Consider the following 14,531-nt stretch of genomic DNA (forward strand, 5'->3'; position numbering starts at 1 on the left):
AGTGAGATTGCGCTATTTCTGCAGAAATAGAGTTGCAGAGTTACCAATGCCGAGAGGGCCACTCTGTGGCCCTCTCTGCATCGGACATTGGTGGTGCCGATCATTGGTGGGTGGGTAAGGAGGGAGGCGGGTGGGTGGCCCATTTCTGGAGGGGGCAGGAGCGGGTGGGACCGCTACAGGCAAGGGAAGAAAAAGAAAAAAAAGCTGCGTCAGTGAGGGGGAAGGAGGGGCAATGAGGGGGATCCTATGAGGGATTGAGGGGGGGACAGCTACACTACAAAAAAAAATGGGTATTTTAAAAATTTTTTATTTTTTTTGCCTAATTTGCAGCAAACTGGGTACTGGCAGACAGCTGCCAGTACCTAAGATGGCAGCAAATAGGTGGAGGGTAAAATCGGCCGTCTCCTAAGCTTTCCATTCCTGGTTTTCAAATAAAGCTAGCAAGAGAATGAAGAAACATTGATAATAGGAGTAAATTAGAAAGTTGGTTAAAAGTGAATGCTCTATCTGTATCATGAAATAAATAAAATTGGGTTTAGTATCCCTTTAGCAGAAGGGTGCATAACCATTTAACTAAATATAGTCAACACCCAAATAGAATAACATGTTCCTTACATCAAAATCCATTTTACTTTTATATTTCTAAACACTGTATTGTCACAATATAATGCACAAAAATAAACAACCTACCTAGAGGGTGAAAATGTTTGGTATTGAGTGTTTAGTGGGTCTTGACGTGTGTGGAGATGTGGCATGGAGAGCTGATTGCCCTTCAGGGGCTCTTGATTCCTATAATTCAGAAAGATTAAAGTCATATTTCAATTTTCTGTAATTTACAAAAAATAATGCATTATAACAGGGCTTGACAAACCCAAGAGTCTGGGAGCCACTAGCTCCTAGAATTTTACCCCTGGCTCCTAACTTTTTGGGTTATGCTCCATATATCTATATAAAAATCCAACTGTCTGACTCCTAAAAATATGCCGGGTACTATTAATCTTCCTGGCTCCCAATTTTTAAACAGATTTGTCAAGCACTGCATTATAATATGAGTGATGTCACCCAAAGACAATGTAACCTTTTATAAACAAACCTATAGTTTTTAATAAAAAATATTCAGCTATGACTGAAGCACAGACTTTTTTCGATAAAGATTACAGGTTGGAGAACAAGTTTTATATCGTTAATAGAAGCCTTACTGAAAACCTACACTACTTTTCTCAAGCAAGGACAAACCAACATCACCACTACAGGAACATTCTGTTGCAAATATTACATGCAAAATTGAATGCGTTTGCAATTTTCAAAATTACTGGTACTGATTAACTATGTGTTTAACTACAACAAAGTGTTCTGCTGAAGAAGCTGCTTGCCATTGGCAAACTTGTGTCACTGCTGCACCTGGTAAACATTTGCAAGAGTTTAGCACATAGTTGGGGTTAGTAATGAAAAAATGATATATTCTCATGAATGAGATTGCCTATTTATGTGTAGGTATTCTGTAGGTATTGTGTGCCAAGTATGCACTTGGCACACAAACTGCAAACACACAACCACAACGTGTTTTGTACTCAGGTTAAATGAATGATCAATACCTTTACAAAGCCCAAGCTAATTAAACAAAATATTTATTTATTTTTTAAACTGATGTAGTGCATTATTTCTTAAGTCATTATTAACATCAATTTTAATGCCTCAAATGCAGCCTATATATGAAAACAAAGTCACTAAGAGTCAATTTATGTGTCAAACTTTTTGAAAACTCATACGGCTAGATTTAGAGTTCTGCGGCCAAAGGGGTGCGTTAGCTACGCATGCTTTTTTTTCCCCGCACCTTTTAAATACCGCTGGTATTTAGAGTTCACAGAAGGGCTGCGTTAGGCTCCAAAAAAGGGAGCGTAGAGCATATTTACCGCCACTGCAACTCTAAATACCAGCGTTGCTTACGGGCGCGGCCAGCTTCAAAAACGTGCTCGTGCACGATTCCCCCATAGAAAACAATGGGGCTGTTTGAGCTGAAAAAAACCTAAAACCTGCAAGAAAGCAGCGTTAAGCTCCTAACGCAGCCCCATTGTTTCCTATGGGGAAACACTTCCTAAGTCTGCACCTAACACCCTAACATGCACCCCTAACCTTACACTTATTAACCCCTAATCTGCCGCCCCCGCTATCGCTGACCCCTGCATATATTATTAACCCCTAATCTGCCGCTCCGTACACCGCCGCAACCTACGTTTTCCCTATGTACCTCTAATCTGCTGCCCCTAACACCACCAACCCCTATGTTATATTTATTAACCCCTAATATGCCGCCCCCCGCTATCGCTGACCCCTGCATATTATTATTAACCCCTAATCTGCAGCTCCGTACACTGCCGCAACCTACGTTATCCCTATGTACCCGTAATCTGCTGCCCCTAACACCGCCGACCCCTATATTATATTTATTAACCCCTAATCTGCCGCCCCCAACGTCGCCTCGACCTACCTACAATAATTAACCCCTAATCTGCCGACCGGATCTCACCGCTACTCTAATAAATGTATTAACCCCTAAAGCTAAGTCTAACCCTAACACCCCCCTAAGTTAAATATAATTTAAATCTAACGAAATAAATTAACTCTTATTAAATAAATTATTCCTATTTAAAGCTAAATACTTACCTGTAAAATAAACCCTAATATAGCTACAATATAAATAATAATTATATTGTAGCTATTTTAGGATTAATATTTATTTTACAGGCAACTTTGTATTTATTTTAACCAGGTACAATAGCTATTAAATAGTTAATAACGATTTAATAGCTACCTAGTTAAAATAATTACAAAATTACTTGTAAAATAAATCCTAACCTAAGTTACAATTAAACCTAACACTACACTATCAATAAATTAATTAAATACAATACCTACAAATAAATACAATGAAATAAACTAACTAAAGTACAAAAAATAAAAAAGAACTAAGTTACAAAAAATAAAAAAATATTTACAAACATTAGAAAAATATTACAACAATGTTAAAACTAATTACACCTACTCTAAGCCCCCTAATAAAATAAGAAAGACCCCCAAAATAAAAAAATGCCCTACCCTATTCTAAAATTAAAATAGAAAAGCTCTTTTACCTTACCAGCCCTGAAAAGGGCCCTTTGCGGGGCATGCCCCAAAGAATTCAGCTCTTTTGCCTGCAAAAAGAAACATACAATACCCCCCCCCGCAACATTACAACCAACCACCCACATACCCCTAATCTAACCCAAACCCCCCTTAAATAAACCTAACACTAAGCCCCTGAAGATCTTCCTACCTTATCTTCACCACGCCGGGTTCACCGATCGATCCAGAAGAGCCTCTGATGTCTTGATCCAAGCCCAAGCGGGGGCTGAAAAGGTCCATGATCCGGCTGAAGTCTTCTATCAAGCGGCATCTTCAATCTTCTTTCTTCCGGATCCATGTTCATCCCGCTGACGCAGAACATCCATCTTCACCGACGACTTCCCGACGAATGACGGTTCCTTTAAGGGACGTCATCCAAGATGGCGTCCCTCGAATTCCGATTGGCTTATGGGATTCTATCAGCCAATCGGAATTAAGGTAGGAAAATTCTGATTGGCTGATGGAATCAGCCAATCAGATTCAAGTTCAATCCGATTGGCTGATCCAATCAGCCAATCAGATTGAGATCGCATTCTATTGGCTGTTCCGATCAGCCAATAGAATGCAAGCTCAATCTGATTGGCTGATCGGATCAGCCAATCGGATTGAACTTGATTCTGATTGGCTGATTCCATCAGCCAATCAGAATTTTCTTACCTTAATTCCGATTGGCTGATAGAATCCTATCAGCCAATCGGAATTCGAGGGACGCCATCTTGGATGACGTCCCTTAAAAGGAATCGTTATTCGTCGGGAAGTCGTCGGTGAAGATGGATGTTCCGCGTCGGCTAAATGAACATGGATCCGGAAGAAAGAAGATTGAAGATGCCGCTTGATAGAAGACTTCAGCCCGATCATGGACCTCTTCAGCTCCCGCTTGGATGAAGACTTCAGCCCGATCATGGACCTCTTCAGCTCCCGCTTGGATGAAGACTTCAGTCGGATCATGGACATCTTCAGCCCCCGCTTGGGCTTGGATCAAGACATCGGAGGAGCTCTTCTGGATCGATCAGTGAACCCGGCGTGGTGAAGACAAGGTAGGGAGATCTTCAGGGGCTTAGTGTTAGGTTTATTTAAGGGGGGTTTGGGTTAGATTAGGGGTATGTGGGTGGTGGGTTGTAATGTTGGGGGTCGGGGGTATTGTATGTTTTCTTTTTTACAGGCAAAAGACCTATATTCTTTGGGGCATGCCCCGCAAAGGGCCCTTTTCAGGGCTGGTAAGGTAAAAGAGCTTTTCTATTTTAATATTAGAATAGGGTAGGGCATTTTTTTATTTTGGGGGTCTTTCTTATTTTATTAGGGGGCTTAGAGTAGGTGTAATTAGTTTAAAATTGTTGTAATATTTTTCTAATGTTTGTAAATATTTTTTTATTTTTTGTAACGTAGTTCTTTTTTATTTTTGTACTTTAGTTAGTTTATTTAATTGTATTTATTTATAGGTATTGTATTTAATTAATTTATTGATAGTGTAGTGTTAGGTTTAATTGTAACTTAGGTTAGGATTTATTTTACAGGTAATTTTGTAATTATTTTAACTAGGTAGCTATTAAATAGTTATTAACTATTTAATAGCTATTGTACCTGGTTAAAATAAATACAAAGTTGCCTGTAAAATAAATATTAATCCTAAAATAGCTACAATATAATTATTATTTATATTGTAGCTATATTAGGGTTTATTTTACAGGTAAGTATTTAGCTTTAAATAGGAATAATTTATTTAATAAGAGTTAATTTATTTCGTTAGATAAAAATTATATTTAACTTCGGGGGGTATTAGGGTTAGAATTAGCTTTAGGGGTTAAAAAATTTATTAGAGTAGCGGTGAGCTCCGGTCGGCAGATTAGGGGTTAATGCTTGAAGTTAGGTGTCGTCGATGTTAGGGAGGGCAGATTAGGGGTTAATACTATTTATTATAGGGTTATTGAGGCGGGAGTGAGGCGGATTAGGGGTTAATACATTTATTATAGTAGCGGTGCGGTCCGGTCGGCAGATTAGGGGTTAATAAATATTATGTAGGTGTCAGCGGTATTAGGGGCAGCAGATTAGGGGTACATAGGGATAACGTAGGTGGCGGCGGTGTACGGAGCGGCAGATTAGGGGTTAAAAAATTTTAATAGAGTGGCGGCGATGTGGGGGGCCTCGGTTTAGGGGTACATAGGTAGTTTATGGGTGTTAGTGTACTTTAGAGCACAGTAGTTAAGAGCTTTATAAACCGGCGTTAGCCCAGAAAGCTCTTAACTACTAACTTTTTTTCTGCGGCTGTAGTTTTGTCGTTAGATTTCTAACGCTCACTTCAGCCAAGACTCTAAATACCGGCGTTAGAAAGATCCCATTGAAAAGATAGGATACGCAAATGGCATAGGGGGATCTGTGGTATGGAAAAGTCACGGCTGCAAAGTGAGCGTTAGACCCTTTCCTCACTGACTCTAAATACCAGCGGGCAGTAAAAACCAGCGTTAGGAGCCTCTAACGCTGGTTTTGACGGCTACCGCCAAACTCTAAATCTAGGCCATAGTATTCACACATGGAATGTGAAATGTATTCATCAAAAATATATAAGTACGATTAAAGAGAAAAAACATAATTTATGTAAGAACTTACCTGATAATATCATTTCTTTCATATTAGCAATAGTCCATGAGCTAGTGACGTATGGGATATACATTCCTACCAGGAGGGGCAAAGTTTCCCAAACCTTAAAATGCCTATAAATACACCCCTCACCACACCCACAATTCAGTTTAACGAATAGCCAAGAAGTGGGGTGATAAGAAAAGAGCGAAAGCATCAAAAAAATAAGGAATTGGATTAATTGTGCTTTATACAAAAAAATCATAACCACCACACAAAAAAAGGGTGGGCCTCATGGACTCTTGCTAATATGAAATAAATTAATTTATCAGGTAAGTTCTTACGTAAATTATGTTTTCTTTCATGTAATTAGCAAGAGTCCATGAGCTAGTGACGTATGGGATTTAAATACCCAAGATGTGGAACTTCCACGCAAGAGTCACTAGAGAGGGAGGGATAAAATAAAGACAGCCAATTCCGCTGAAAAAATAATCCACTACCCAAATCAAAAGTTTCAATTTTAATAATTATAAGCAGAAGAATCAAACTGAAACAGCTGCCTGAAGTACTATTCTACCAAAAAACTGCTTTTAAAGAAGAGAAAACATCAAAATGGTAGAATTTAGTAAAAGTATGCAAAGAAGACCAAGTCATTGCTTTGCAAATTTGATCAACAGAAGCTTCATTCTTAAAAAGCCCAGGAAGTAGAAACTGACCTAGTAGAATGAGCCGTAATCCTCTGAGACGGGGAATAATCCGACTCCAAATAAGCATAATGAATCAAAAGCTTAACCAAGATGCCAAAGAAATGGCAGAAGCCTTCTGACCTTCCTAAAACCAGAAAAGATAACAAATAGACTAGAAGTCTGTCTGAAATCTGAGTAGTTTCAACATAATATTTCAAAACTCTTACCACATCCTAAAGAATGTAAGAATCTTACCAAAGAATTCTTAGGATTAGGACACAAGGAAAAGACAATAATTCCTCCATTAATGTTGTTAGAATTCACAACTTAGGTGAAAATTGAAATGAGGACAGCAAAAAAACACCTTATCCTGATGAAAAATCAGAACAAGGAGATTCACAAGAAAGAACAGATAATTCAAAAACTGTTCTAACTGAAGAGATGTCCAAAAAGAACAATACTTTCCATGAAAGTAATGAATGTCCAGAGCAAGCATATGCTCAAAATAGAAGAACCTGAAAAACCTTCAGAACCCAATTAAGACTCCAAGGAGGAGAAATTGGCTTAATGACAGGTTTGATACCAATCAAAACCTGAAAAAAATTATGAATATCAGGAAGTAACACTGCCTTATCCTGATGTAAAATCAGAAAAGCATATTCCCAAAAAATAGCAGATAACTCAAAAATTCTTCTAGTAGAAGAAATAACCAAAAGGAACAATACTTTTCCAAGAAAGTAATTTAATGTTCAGAAAATGCATAGTTTCAAACAGAGGAGCCTGTAAAGCCCTCAGCACCAAATTGAGATTCCAAAGAGGAGAGATTGAATTAATGACAGGCTTGATATGGACCAAAGCCTGTACAACACAATGAATATCAGGATGATTAGCAATCTTTCTGTGAAAAAAGAACAGAAAGAGTAGAGATTTGTCCTAACAAAGAACTGAAGACAAAACCTTATCCAAACCAACCTGAAAAAATAATAAAATTCTATGAATTTTAAAAGAATGCCAAGAAAAATAGGTCTTCCAGACTCAATATAAATCTTTCTAGAGACAGATTTATGAGCCTGAAACATAGTATTAATCAATGAGTCAGAAAAACCTCTATGACTAAAAACCAAGCGTTCAATCTCCATCCCTTCAAATTTAATGATTTGAGATCCTGATGGAAAAAATGGCCTTGAGAAAGAAAAGGTCTGGTTTAAACGGAATGAGATTCGTATACCAAAACCTGAGAGGCCATGCTGGAGCTACCAGCATAACAAACAAATACTCCATAAGAATTTTGGAAGAAGAACTAGAGGCGGAAAGAAATAGGCAAAAAGATAATTCCAAAGAAATGTCAATGCATACACTACTTCCGCCTGAAGATTCCCGGACCTTAATAGGCCCCTGGGAAGTACTCTATTCAGATGAGATGAAAAACTTATCTGGGTAAGAGAGACCATTCTCCCGGAAGAAAAGCTTGATTAACAGAGATAATCCGCTTCCCAAATATCTATACCTGGGATAAAAACCACAGAATTTATATAGGAGCTGGATTTAGCCCAAGCTAATATCCGAGACACTTCTGTCACAACCTAAGGACTGATAGTCCTACTCTGATGATTGACATACACCATAGTAGTGATATTGTTTGAAAAACATTAAACGTCTCTTCTTCAAAAAGAAACAAACTGAAAAAACTCTGAGAATGCACGGAGTTCTAAAATATCAAATGGTAATCTCGCCTCCTGAGATTTCCAAACCCCTTGTGCTGACAGAGATCCTCAGACAGCCTCCCAACCAAAAAGACTTGCATCTGTAGAGATCATGGTCCAGGTTGAAAGAAACGAAGAGACCTGTAGAACTAAATGATGGTGATCTTAACCACCAAATCAAGAGTGATAAATATTAGGATTCGAAGATTTAAAATGCGAAATCCTAGAATCCCTGCACCATAATTCAGCATAAAAGACTGAAAAGGTTCTTTCTATTGAAAATGAGCAAAGGGAATTAAATCCAATGCTGTGGCCATAAGACCTAAAACTTCTATGCATATATTGCAACTGAAAGAAATAATAGAGAGACTAAAGGTACCGACAAACGGAACACAATAAAATTGTCCCTTGTCTGATAGAGACAAAGACAGAGACACAAATATCTGGAAACCTAAAAAAGGTGACCCTTGTGTGAGGAATCAAGAGCTTTTGAAAAAAAGATCCTCTAACTATGTCCTGAAGAGCAAAGTGAATCATATGAGATTCCGCATCCTAAGAAAATAATCTGAATGAAAACAGAAAAATGAAAATATGCATTTATTGTATCTAATGAAAACAAATAATGCTATCACTGACCAAAAGGCAGAATAGTTTGAATAAAACTCCAAAACCTAGTTCCCAAAAATGGAACTGGAAGAAATACCCCAGAAGATTCCAGGTCTGAGCAGCGCTTGAACCCCATGGGTGCCCAGCCATGCTTCAACAGTACCCAAAATATATAGGACCGAAACACATTTAAAGAAAGTGTTAGCCTTACTGGAATAAAATCAAAGAAATTTGGACCAAATAGAACCAAATAAATTTCAAAAAAGTCTTAACCTGCCCCTTGCCAGCCAAGCTGAAATACGGCACGTACATCGCAATATTAGGGAGCTGATTTCGAACTGAAAAATTTCCAATTATAAACATGTTACTTGGGAAAGAATTCAGGAATTCGTTCCTTAATAAGAACAACCAAACTAGTATAAGCTTAAAGTTTTAGTCTTAGAACTCAATCTTGAAGCCCAGAGTAACAGTTAAGAATTGAATCCAATTATAAAACAAATAATTGATTATCTTAGAACAAAAGAAATATGGATTTTTAAAAATCACAAAATTCTTCTAGCTAAAATAGCTAAAGACATAGATTAACCCTCATTTGCGAAAATATTCAATAAAATGAAGACACAAATGAAATTATTAACATGATAGTTCAGTTTAAAGGAACAGTCAATACAGTGGACTTGCATAATCAATAAATGCAAAATAACAAGACAAATGCAACAGCACCTAGTCTAGTAAATGTTGTCCCTTAACAATGCTAAAATAAATCATAATCTGATACTTGATCTTAAAGTAAACAGAACAAAAATGAAGCAATTGCAAAATCCAAATAAATCACAGGACCAAGAAAAGTACCTGAAACTAAATAATTTTCCATTAATAAGATACAACCATCTAAAGGAAAATAAATACTATTTTGCTATAGAAAGAATAGCATAATTAGTAGGAGTAGAGATAGCCCCAAAAAATTGGAGAACCTTCCAAATTGAATTTAACTGCTGACAAAGAATATAGTTTAAAACCTTGAAGAAGGAATAAAAGAAAATTCTCAGCCTATTCCATTCCCTAGTATGGGGAATTGGAAAAAAAACCTCTGAAAACACAGAAGAATAAATAGGCAGAAATGGTGTCAGCTAGTCTTAAAGAACTAGTTACCTTAATATCCAAAATAATCAACACCTTTTCAACAAAGAACAAATGTACTTTAATAAAAAAATAATAAAAAAAGTAGATTTTTTAGTGTCAATATCTGATGAAGAAAATTCTGAAAGAGAAAAATCATCATCAGAGAAGGATAAATCAGTATGTTGTTGGTCATTTGAAACTTCAATAATTAAAAAAGAAGTGAAAAAGACCTAAAAAAATTTATTAGAAGGCACGAAGTCAGACAAAGCCTTTAAAATAGAATCAGAAAAATATTTCTAAATATTTCTTGTACATAAGATGTAAGAATGGCAATATATAAAGCATAAATACTAATGGATTCTGAATGTAAAAGTATATCATAATAACTTATTACAAACCATAGCTAAAGATAAACATTTATAACATTTAAAATAAATGAACTTACCTTTGGTAGAACTGAAACTCAGTTAAGCGTTTTTCCAGAAGTGGCTTCTGATTCAGGGTCAATCTGAGACATCTTGCAATATGTAATAGAAAAAACAACATATAAAGCAAAATTGATCAAATTCCTTAAATGACAGTTTCAGGAATGGGAAAAAATGCCAATGAACAAGCTTCTAGCATCCAGAAGCAATAAACAATGAGACTTAAATATTGTGGAGACAACAATGACGCTCAAATTTTTTAGCGCCAAAAAAGCCGCCCACGTTATTTGGCACCTAAATGCTTTTGGCGCCAAAAATGACGCCACATCCGGTAACGCTGACATTTTTTGGCGCAAAAACGTCAAAAAAATGGCGCAACTTCCGGCGACATGTATGACGCCGGAAATGACAAGAAAATTTTTGCGCCAAGAAAGTCCGCGCCAAGAATGACGCAATAAAATGAAGCATTTTCAGCCCCCGCGAGCCTAACAGCCCACAGGAAAAAAGTCAAATTTAAGGTAAGAAAAAATTGATTTATTCATATGCATTATCCCAAATATGAAACTGACTGTCTGAAATAAGGAACGTTGAACATCCTGAATCAAGGCAAATAAATGTTTAAACACAAATATTTAGAACTTTATATAAAAGTGCCCAACCATAGCTTAGAGTGTCACAAAATAAGACTTACTTACCCCCGGACACTCCTCTACATGTAGTAGAAAGCCAAACCAGTACTGAAACGAGAATCAGTAGAGGAAATGGTATATATAAGAGTATATCGTCGATCTGAAAAGGGAGGTAAGAGATGAATCTCTACGACCGATAACAGAGAACCTATGAAATAGACCCCGTAGAAGGAGATCATTGAATTCAAATAGGCAATACTCTCTTCACATCCCTCTGACATTCACTGCACACTGAGAGGAAAACCGGGCTCCAGCCTGCTGTGAAGCGCATAACGTAGAATCTAGCACAAACTTACTTCACCACCTCCATGGGAGGCAAAGTTTGTAAAACTGAATTGTGGGTGTGGTGAGGGGTGTATTTATAGGCATTTTAAGGTTTGGGAAACTTTGTCCCTCCTGGTAGGAATGTATATCCCATACGTCACTAGCTCATGGACTCTTGCTAATTACATGAAAGAAACTTAAATTATGCTTACCTGATAATTTTCTTTTCTTCAGATGGAAAGAGTCCACAGCTGCATTCATTAGTTTTTGGGAAAACAATACCCAAGCTATAGAGGACACTGAATGCTCAAACGGGAGGGTACAAAAGGCGGCCCATTCTGAGGGCACCTCGCCTGAAAACACTTACCCAACAAAAAAACAGAATTTATGTTTACCTGATAAATTTCTTTCTCCAACGGTGTGTCCGGTCCACGGCGTCATCCTTACTTGTGGGATATTCTCTTCCCCAACAGGAAATGGCAAAGAGCCCAGCAAAGCTGGTCACATGATCCCTCCTAGGCTCCGCCTACCCCAGTCATTCGACCGACGTTAAGGAGGAATATTTGCATAGGAGAAACCATATGGTACCGTGGTGACTGTAGTTAAAGAAAATAAAATATCAGACCTGATTAAAAAAACCAGGGCGGGCCGTGGACCGGACACACCGTTGGAGAAAGAAATTTATCAGGTAAACATAAATTCTGTTTTCTCCAACATAGGTGTGTCCGGTCCACGGCGTCATCCTTACTTGTGGGAACCAATACCAAAGCTTTAGGACACGGATGAAGGGAGGGAGCAAATCAGGTCACCTAAATGGAAGGCACCACGGCTTGCAAAACCTTTCTCCCAAAAATAGCCTCAGAAGAAGCAAAAGTATCAAACTTGTAAAATTTGGTAAAAGTGTGCAGTGAAGACCAAGTCGCTGCCCTACATATCTGATCAACAGAAGCCTCGTTCTTGAAGGCCCATGTGGAAGCCACAGCCCTAGTGGAATGAGCTGTGATTCTTTCGGGAGGCTGCCGTCCGGCAGTCTCGTAAGCCAATCTGATGATGCTTTTAATCCAAAAAGAGAGAGAGGTAGAAGTTGCTTTTCGACCTCTCCTTTTACCTGAATAAACAACAAACAAGGAAGATGTTTGTCTAAAATCCTTTGTAGCATCTAAATAGAATTTTAGAGCGCGAACAACATCCAAATTGTGCAACAAACGTTCCTTCTTTGAAACTGGTTTTGGACACAGAGAAGGTACGATAATCTCCTGGTTAATGTTTTTGTTAGAAACAACTTTTGGAAGAAAACCAGGTTTAGTACGTAAAACCACCTTATCTGCATGGAACACCAGATAAGGAGGAGAACACTGCAGAGCAGATAATTCTGAGACTCTTCTAGCAGAAGAAATCGCAACTAAAAACAAAACTTTCCAAGATAATAACTTAATATCAACGGAATGTAAGGGTTCAAACGGAACCCCCTGAAGAACTGAAAGAACTAAATTGAGACTCCAAGGAGGAGTCAAAGGTTTGTAAACAGGCTTGATTCTAACCAGAGCCTGAACAAAGGCTTGAACATCTGGCACAGCTGCCAGCTTTTTGTGAAGTAATACCGACAAGGCAGAAATCTGTCCCTTCAGGGAACTTGCAGATAATCCTTTTTCCAATCCTTCTTGAAGGAAGGATAGAATCCTAGGAATCTTAACCTTGTCCCAAGGGAATCCTTTAGATTCACACCAACAGATATATTTTTTCCAAATTTTGTGGTAAATCTTTCTAGTCACAGGCTTTCTGGCCTGAACAAGAGTATCGATAACAGAATCTGAGAATCCTCGCTTCGATAAAATCAAGCGTTCAATCTCCAAGCAGTCAGCTGGAGTGAAACCAGATTCGGATGTTCGAACGGACCCTGAACAAGAAGGTCTCGTCTCAAAGGTAGCTTCCAAGGTGGAGCCGATGACATATTCACCAGATCTGCATACCAAGTCCTGCGTGGCCACGCAGGAGCTATCAAGATCACCGACACCCTCTCCTGCTTGATCCTGGCTATCAGCCTGGGGATGAGAGGAAATGGCGGGAACACATAAGCTAGTTTGAAGGTCCAAGGTGCTACTAGTGCATCCACTAGAGCCGCCTTGGGATCCCTGGATCTGGCCCCGTAGCAAGGAACTTTGAAGTTCTGACGAGAGGCCATCAGATCCATGTCTGGAATGCCCCACAGGTGAGTGACTTGGGCAAAGATTTCCGGATGGAGTTCCCACTCCCCCGGATGCAATGTCTGCCGACTCAGAAAATCCGCTTCCCAATTTTCCACTCCTGGGATGTGGATAGCAGACAGGTGGCAGGAGTGAGACTCCGCCCAAAGAATAATTTTGGTTACTTCTTCCATCGCTAGGGAACTCCTTGTTCCCCCCTGATGGTTGATGTACGCAACAGTCGTCATGTTGTCTGATTGAAACCGTATGAACCTGGTCCTCGCAAGCTGGGGCCAGGCCTGGAGAGCATTGAATATCGCTCTCAGTTCCAGAATATTTATCGGTAGAAGAGATTCTTCCCGAGACCAAAGACCCTGAGCTTTCAGGGATCCCCAGACCGCGCCCCAGCCTATCAGACTGGCGTCGGTCGTGACAATGACCCACTCTGGTCTGTGGAACATCATCCCTTGAGACAGATTGTCCAGGGACAGCCACCAACGGAGTGAGTCTCTGGTTCTCTGATTTACTTGTATCTTCGGAGACAAGTCTGTATAGTCCCCATTCCACTGACTGAGCATGCACAGTTGTAATGGTCTTAGATGAATGCGCGCAAAAGGAACTATGTCCATCGCCGCCACCATCAACCCGATCACTTCCATGCACTGAGCTATGGAAGGAAGAGGAACGGAATGAAGTATCCGACAAGAGTCCAGAAGCTTTGTTTTTCTGGCCTCTGTTAGAAAGATCCTCATTTCTAAGGAGTCTATAATTGTTCCCAAGAAGGGAACCCTTGTTGACGGGGATAGAGAACTCTTTTCCACGTTCACTTTCCAGCCGTGAGATCTGAGAAAGGCCAGGACAATGTCCGTGTGAGCCTTTGCTTGAGGAAGGGACGACGCTTGAATCAGAATGTCGTCCAGGTAAGGTACTACTGCAATGCCCCTTGGTCTTAGCACCGCTAGAAGGGACCCTAGTACCTTTGTGAAAATCCTTGGAGCAGTGGCTAATCCGAAAGGAAGCGCCACGAACTGGTAATGTTTGTCCAGGAATGCAAACCTTAGGAACCGATGATGTTCCTTGTGGATAGGAATATGTAGATACGCATCCTTTAAATCCA

The 14,531-nt window shown here is 39.1% G+C and overlaps 1 protein-coding gene across 2 annotated transcripts in view; it reads right to left on the reverse strand.

Moving 5' to 3' along the window:
• The window catches only part of TAOK1 (TAO kinase 1), a 613,695-nt gene that overhangs the window by 555,975 nt on the left and 43,189 nt on the right, over positions 1 to 14,531 (reverse strand). For both annotated transcript variants that reach the window (XM_053706161.1, XM_053706162.1), the window contains exon 2: positions 691 to 789. The gene's annotated coding sequence lies outside the window, so the exon portion shown is untranslated. The remainder of the gene's footprint in view (positions 1 to 690; positions 790 to 14,531) is intronic.

Source organism: Bombina bombina, chromosome 3 (assembly GCF_027579735.1).
Source record: "Bombina bombina isolate aBomBom1 chromosome 3, aBomBom1.pri, whole genome shotgun sequence".
Lineage (NCBI taxonomy): Eukaryota > Metazoa > Chordata > Amphibia > Anura > Bombinatoridae > Bombina > Bombina bombina.